This window comes from Apium graveolens, chromosome 9, assembly GCF_009905375.1.
Source record: "Apium graveolens cultivar Ventura chromosome 9, ASM990537v1, whole genome shotgun sequence".
Lineage (NCBI taxonomy): Eukaryota > Viridiplantae > Streptophyta > Magnoliopsida > Apiales > Apiaceae > Apium > Apium graveolens.
In genome coordinates this window covers 144260481-144269148 of record NC_133655.1, presented here as the reverse complement: position 1 = coordinate 144269148, position 8668 = coordinate 144260481, and positions in this window count along the sequence as shown.

Here is an 8668-nt window from a genome sequence, read left to right as displayed (position 1 = left end):
ATCAAATATATCTAACAATTCCTTCGGCATATAAAGGTGGTAAGCTCCTCTAGGGATATGGTACTTGGGGTAAAAGGTTTCTATGCATATTTTCTTGAGTTGTGTGGGGTTATTTACGGCTGGGAAAGCAACTATGTTGCCAAAATGGGCGGGGCCCGGAGGAATACGTGCCACGTTAGTGTTAGGGTGAAAACACGCGCTAAAATTCACGCAAGCATACGCGTTCGCAAGTAGTATAAGATATAAATCAGATTCATTCCCACAGAGACTGGTTTAGGTTAAGTACAATTTATGCACCTATGCAACAATGTATGGTTATCGCTCAATGCTAAGACAAATAACAAATTGGGATTGTTTATAACTAAGAATTAAATTAACAATTATAACTAAGAGAACAAGAATGGTTGAATTAATATATATGACAAACATGGAATCCTAACTTCATTATATACATCATTCAATAGCCTTTTTGTTCTTAACCTTAGCATGTAATGGTCATGACACTAATCAGATAACACAAAACTGATAAACGCTAACTTTCGTTGTAGGAATACCATACTACCAGACATCCAAAAAAGAGATAGAAGCTGAATAGACACCAATTATATTGAGACCCTATATGTCTATAGAATTTGACAACATAACGGTTTAATGCACAAGTTATTTATCGTGATTATATAGGGCAAGTAAGATGGTTAAAATTACCTATGAATCATGCATAATAATTATACATGAACCTATGCTAGCATGGCAAATTCTAAACCTCTATATTCAATATCGCTTCAATAGAGATTAACACGCTATCTTATATGTTAGCTACGCACATAAGACAAATAAGCACAACCAATACTAGGTTATTATACAATCACCACATATTAAGGTATCGAAACAATTTAACTAAAGAAATTCATAAGTAAATCTGTTAAAACCCCACGATAACGATTAGTTCATAATCAAACTCATCATCACCATGGGTTCCAACAAAAGCATGATAATAAACAATATAAGAGTAATAGAGTTCAAAGACAAATTAGAAAGCAAGCTTCCAAGTATCGCCTAAATCAAAGAAAGCAAAAGTCTTCTTCTTCATAGCCTTCTCGTGCTCTCTAGGTCTTCTTATTGCTCTCTCAGGTCTCCTTGTTGTTAAAAACGTCTTTTTATTGGTATATATAGGCTCCAGGATGACCAGGACTCTCAGATTCTTCAATTTCGACTAAAATCAGGATTCTGGGGCAGAAACCGGGCGCGGGTGCGCTGTTATAGGGTGCGGCCGTGCTGGAATAGTGTTTCAGCGGCGCGGTTGCGCTGGTTCTGGCGTGGCCGCGCTGACATTCTGGAAAAATTTTGATAATTCTTCTTTTGGCCGTATCTTGAGTCCTGCTCGTCAGAATTACGGTATTCAACTTCCCACACGAAGCTAACAAGATTCTCTACAACTTGAGAATGGTATAGGCTTCCAATTCTGATCTCTTTTCAGCATATTTCTTTGAAAAGCTTCTTTCTTAATTTAACTGATGCCTGAAATGTAATAACGCAAAAACACATCAAAAATACCAACAACTTGAGTCCAAAACACCAACTTAAGCTTGTAATGAAGCGTTCCAAGTAGATATAAAATCTACTTATCACACCCCCAAACTTGAATCGATGTTTGTCCTCAAGCATAAACTGACTCAAAACTACAAAATAAACCTAATGCATGAATGCAACTACGTGAATGCAACTAAATGATAATGCAATCGATCCCCTCAGAATAACCATAACCAAATGAATAAGCCAACGCCTCTAGGAATGTAATAACTCAAAATAAAGTTCGAATAAATCTCACAAATTAACTCACAAATCAGAACGTGCGTGTGTGGATGCTTAACAGATATACTCTCGAAACTAGATCAATAACCATAACTTATCTTTCATCAAAATAATCATAAGTTTATAAACATAATAGATGTTAAACGCATAATGACTCTCAACACCTTATTTCTACTAAAGTTATACAAGGATTCACGCTATTATTGAACACATGACAACATGCTTATTTGACCGTGCAATGCATGAGGTCCCAAAAGACTTATGCAATAATACCCATGTAGCGAGCGTTAGGTTAGCGGATCCTAGACTATGAAAAGCCTTAGGTCATTAGGCACAAAGTTCCCTAGAACTTAATAACTCGAGTATTAAAAAGCTCACTCTTGATCAATTATGCATAAACACATATTCTTTTCTTTCTTTTTTTCTTTTCTTTTTTTTAACAATTTCTGAATGAGTGCGTTTCGCTCCATCTCATTCAACCCTAGACTACTCATAAAACTATGAGACGATGTTATGGATAAAAAACTAATATATATAATTGATGTATTTAATACTAAGGAACGTGAGCTGCGAAGCTCGATTTGACTGCTCTTGTGTTTCGTGACTCAATCTGCCTTAACAAGATGCCTACGTACCTTGCTGATTGCCAAGGATCAAGTCAAAAAAAATGTAGTTCTGATTTGTGGGGTGAGACCCCTTATATAGATGTTGAGAGTCCTTGAATTGGACTTGGTATAGGAGACTTGGTGAGCAAGTCTCATAATTAGAATGGACTTTGGAGTCCTAGATAGTAGGAAACTGATTCCTTATCCTTTTAGGTCCCCTTGAGGCCAATCTACAAGGATTTATATCCCCACTAGGACTTATCTTAATAGCTGTTTTCCTCATTTATTTATTAATTACGAAATTAATAAATAATCAGGGTTTTTGGGCCTTCTTTGGTCCATCAGGCCTGATCTGGTCCATCAGGCCTGATCGACGTGTTAACCTTTCTGGTCTGAATGTCATACATCTTCTTATTGGGTCTTGTAGCTCAAACTGTAACATTTAATTATGTAATCAGGATTTATTTATCCCTATCATTTGCCCCCCAACTTTTGGGAAACATTTATTGGGTTTCGCAGAAGTTAAGTCTATTCATTCCCTTACAGAGTTTTGTTTTTGCGTAAAGTGTGGAGTGACCTACACATTTACAACGATTTTTCCTTTAATTCAGGAATTATCTTGATTTTCAGGAATTTTTCCCTAATTTTCTGGATTTTTCCCTTAATTTCTGGGGTTTTCCCTAATTTTCTGGGATTTATCCTTAATTTCTGGATTTTTCCCGAATTTTCTGGGATTTATCCTTAATTTCTGGATTTTTCCCTAATTTTCTGGGATTTATCCTTAATTTCTGGATTTTTCCCTAATTTTCTGGGATTTATCCTTAATTTCTGGATTTTTCCCTAATTTTCTGGCTTAAAATCGATCAAGATGTATAAAAAATCGATTAGGATTCCTGACCAATTTCGATCAAGATCCTGATCGAACTAGCTCAGGAAGTAACATTCTGGTCGACGGGATCTTCGATCAGGATCTATGCGGAATCGATCAGGATTCCTGATCGATTTCGATCAGAACTCTGATCGAACTGGCCTTCAAAGTGACACTCTAGTCGACTGAAACATGGGCAAAATCGACCAGAATTCCTGATCGATTTCGATCAGGATTCTGATCGAACTAGGTGGCTTTCTACCGTTCTGATCGAATGAAATATCGATCTGGATCCTCTTATGTGTCGATCAGGACTCTGATTGATCTTAGTGGTTTTCTTCCTTCTTGCTCGAACGAGATATCGATCAGGATCCTTTTTGGGGTCGATCAGGACTCTGATCAAACTTAGGGGATTTCTTTCCTTCTGTTCGAATGAGTTATCGATCAGGATCCTGTTTGGCGTCGATCAGGACTCTGATCGAACTTAATAGGTTTCTTCCCTCTTGATCGATTGAAGTATCGATTAGGATTTTCTTCTTTGTCGATTAGGACTCTAATCGAACAATTTTAAAATTCTGGTCGATTTTCAACCCTTCATTTTCCACAGGAGCTTCTAGATTATTCCTGATATTTCTGGTAGATGGGCTTTTAGGTTGGGCCTGGCTAAATGGGCCTAGAAACGCCTCGTATTCCGAGCTTTTCGCCTATATAAGTGTAGTGTGAAGTGAGAATCCTCACTTCACTTCACATTTCTCATTTTCTCTCACAAATCTCTCTAGAGTTCTCCCTTTGAGAAGGCGATTTCCGGTGACCTCAGCCACCGCAGCTCCACCTTTCTCACGTTTTTCTGGGTTTCAAGCCTTCAATCGAAGCATATCAATGGCGGATCATGACTTGGCTCGTTTGCAGAAGATGAATGTCTCTAAGAGAGGTACAAACATTCAAATTCAATCTCCATATACTTCCCTTCTTGATATGATTAACTCGAGAGGTGATGAATATCCCTCTCTATCTGAGTTAGATTCGTATAACCATGGTAACACCTTTCATGAGTTAGATGGTAGGATAGAGTCCATGAACACCCTATACAGACTTCCACCCCACCTTAGGATCACTCCAGCCACCCCTAGGGATAGGACTTGTAATTGGGAGGGGGATACTTTGTTTATCTATCGAGGAGCCCTGACCGCGGGTCTTAGGTTCCCATTCCATGAATTTATTCCTCGCTTACTTGCCGATGTAAAAATCAACCCTTGTCAACTCCCTCCTAACGCTTGGAGGAACATTATCTGTTTTATGGTCCTTTGTCTTAGAAACAATTTTCCTCTTTCCGTAGCTGTCTTTAGGAAAGTTTTCCAATTTAGTAATAGCTCCATGAGTCAACGAGGTTGGGTTTTAATTCATCAATGGCCCAAAATCCCTCATATATTTGATAGTAATTCCATAGTTGAGAACAACCCCAAATGGAGGGACGAGTTTGTGAGGCTGACCTGGGCTGGGGGTGATTGGGCCACACTCTTCCGTAGGCCCTTTTGCAAAGTGTCAGATGGGAGTCCAGGTAGCATCAGATTATCTGATGAGGAGGAGGTGGCCTACCAAGCCTTAATTTCAGATGATGGGAAAACAGACACCTGGACCCTCTTAGAGGAGTTTTCCTTGAAGAAAGTTGGTCTCTCTCAGGCCAGTGATAAGGGTAAATTTATAACTGGATAACCATTTTTCCTTCCCTTTAATTGTAACGTTTTATCTCTCCTGCAATTTAATATTCTTTCTATCTTTCTTTTTCAGCTTGCGAGGCCATCAATAATGTCAACAGGCCCAAGGAAGGGGAGTCAGGCCGCCAGAAGAGGGCCAAGCTAAATAGGGACCCCAGGAGCAAACCTGACGGTCCTTCTTTTCTTAAGCCCCACGTCCCGGTGGTCGAGCTGGGGGACGATGTGGATCCTCCACTTAAGGCACATTCCTTCAGGCCTAACTGGGGCTTCAGGAGGAGCGATACGGTGGTTGGATCCACCAAACACGCTAAGGATTGGTCGTACCATTCCATCACTCCCCAAGACTTTACTGACATTGTTACGGGGAGTGATATCGAGACTATTGAGCTTCTGGGTTCTCAAGCCCAAGCTGCGGTAACTTTCTTTTTTCTCTTTTTCTTTGAATCCCAACTTTCTCGTATTTGTGCTAACTCATACATATTTCTTTGCAGAGTAATACCTACTTTCAGGCGGCCCTCCATCAGGCTAGGTCCTGGAAGGGTAACTCAGATGGGTTTGAGAAGGAGATGAAGAAATGGGAGGAGAGAGCCAAGGTCCTGGAGAAGAAGCTGGACACGAAGAAAGAGGAGCTGGCTAAGGCTCATTCCGAGCTGGTGAAACTTAGGAGTGATAAGGATAAGCTCATTGATGACTACATGGATTCTGACAAGTTTAAGAATCTCATGGAGATTCATGATGAGGGTCTTTATTCCCTACAGTTTACTCAGGGGTGGGATGCGGCCGTAAAGGCAGTTTCTGAGAAGCACCCGGGCTTAGTCGATCCTAAGGACTTTATAAGTCCTGAGCAGGCTGAGTCAGAGGACAATATAGATGCCCTCTTCAACTCCCCTCAGCCAGATGATCGCATCTTGGATCCTAACACTGCTTCTCCTCCCGCTTCTCCTGCGAAGGATGCTGAAGGCGCTGATAAGGAGCAAGAGAATGAAGGCTCCCGCATGGAGGAGTAGTTTTTTTATTTTGTAATTTTATCCTTAACTTATGTCTGGACTTTTGTTTGTATTAAAATTTATTACCCTCCGGGGTTATTTTATATGCTACTCTCCTTATTCGCATCTCTCTCCTATATTTTTCCGATACTTTAATATGCATTCAAACTTGACCTAATGGACCACACAAGTATTATCACCACTCAAACATCCATAGGTTGAAATAATTTCGAACTCTTCAATTTCAAGTCTGGTTTTCCAAAACCTTACATAATATGGGTTCGACCCTGATCAATAATAGCTAGAAAATAAAAATCCTACGCAAACAAAGCTTTAAGGTGCTTTTAAACCTACTTGTCACAATGACAAGTGAGAATCGTACTTCGACTATCTTACACGTAGTAAACCTTCAGGTTTTACGCGTGCCAGGTTCTCGGGACTTCAAAACCATCCATAGTCTCCATCTTGTAGGTTCCTCTACCCTGAACGCTCTTGACTTTGTATGGCCCTTCCTAATTTGGGGCAAGTTTCCCTTTCTGTCCTACCCCAGAAGCTTCTATCTTCCTCAAGACTAGGTCACCTTGTTTAAAGAACCTTTCTTTAACCCTTAAGTTGTAGTAGAATGAAGCCTTCTTCTGATACTCTACTATCTTTGCATGTGCTTCATCTCGCACTTCATCGATTAAGTCTAGAGCCAACCTTTGCCCTTCCTCATTTTCCTCAGCATTGAAAGCCTGAATCCTTGGAGAGGAATGTGATATCTCCACTGGAACTACTGCTTCTGCCCCATACGCCAACATGAAGGGAGTTGCTCCTGTCGTGACTCTACAGGTAGTCCTATAGGCCCATAATATGGGAAGTATCTCATCCACCCAATTATTTCTTGACTTCTCGATCCTCTTCTTTAGTCCATCCAGGATTATTCGATTTGCTACTTCCGCTTGCCCATTGGCTTGTGGGTGAGCCACGGAGGTGAACCGTAACTCAATTTCATTTTCTTCACAATACTTCTTGAATTCCTCATTGTTAAACTGCGTTCCATTGTCGGTGACTAGGACACGGGGAATTCCATATCGGCACATAATGTTTTCCCACATGAATTGTGCAACCTGTTTAGTTGTGATTTTGGCCAAGGGTTTGGCTTCAATCCACTTAGTGAAATAATCAATGGCTACAATCAGAAACTTCCTTTGTGTCGTGGCCATAGGGAAAGGCCCTAGAATATCCATCCCCCACATAGCAAAGGGAATAGGGGAGTTGATAGATGTCAGCATCTCGGGAGGTTGTCTAACAACAGGTGCATGCTTCTGACAGCGGTCACACTTCTTCACATATTCTTTGGCATCAGCCATCATTTCCGGCCAATAAAAGCCTAGACGAGTTATCTTATGAGCCAAGGCCCTGCCCCCCAAGTGTTTTCCACAAATACCTTCATGCACTTCTTCAAGAGCCAAGCGTGCCTCATCGGGCCTGAGACACCTCAAGTAGGGAACCACGAAAGATCTTTTATAAAGAATCCCATCTATCAAAGAGTACCTTAGTGCTCGAACAGTTAACTTCCGTGCTTCAGTTGCATCACTTGGCAACCAACCGGTTTGAATGTGAGCCTTGATAGGATCAATCCATGACGTCCCCAGGCCTATGGGAGCCACAAGCTTAACATCTGTGCTTCGTGTCTTCAAAACATGGAAGTACACACTTCCCGAACTTTCTTCTATCTCAGATGAAGCAAACTTTGATAGCGCATCTGCCAAAGCATTTTCTTCCCTTGGAATGTGTTCAACATGGCATTCATTAAATTGGGTCATCACAGCCCTTACTAGGCGGACATACTTAGCCATCGTATCATCCCTTGCCTCAAATTCTCCCTTTACCTGGGATATGATCAGCTTCGAGTCTCCCCGGACCTTTAAGTTTTTGACTCTAAGTGTCCCAGCTAGACCAAGGCCAGCTATCAGGGCTTCATATTCTGCCTCATTATTTGTGGTTGGGAAGTTTAGCTTCATAGCATACTCAATTAAGAACCCATCAGAGCTTTGCAAAACCAATCCTGCTCCACTGGAGTTTGTTTTTGATGCTCCATCAAAATAGAGAACCCAATATTCTTTATCATCATTCTCTTTGCCCCCATTATCGACTCCCTTGTCTTGAGGTATGACATCTTCCTGCCCCCCGACTTCTTGGTTGGGTATGGTACATTCCACCATGAAGTCAGCTAGTGTCTGGGCTTTTATTGTCGTACGTGGCTTATACTTGAGATCGAACTCTCCCAGCTCTATTGCCCACTTAATCAATCTCCCACTTGCCTTGGGACTGTGAATGATATTTCTCAGGGGCTGATTTATTAGCACCTCAATCTGGTGAGCCTGAAAATAAGGACGCAGCTTTCTCGAAGCCATTACCAAGGCTAAAGCGAATTTCTCAATAGTTGAATAATTCAACTCAGCACCATGCAAGATTTTGCTGACATAGTATACGGGTTTCTGGACTTTCAGCTCCTCCTTAACCAACACTGCGCTCAAGGCGCTCTCTGAAACAGCCAAGTACAAGAATAAAACTTCATTCAAATATGGCTTGGCCAACAACAGGGCCTGCGCCATATATTTCTTCAATTCTTCGAAAGCCTTCTGATTTTCCTCACTCCATACAAAGTCCTTAATATTTTTTAGTGACTTAAAGAAT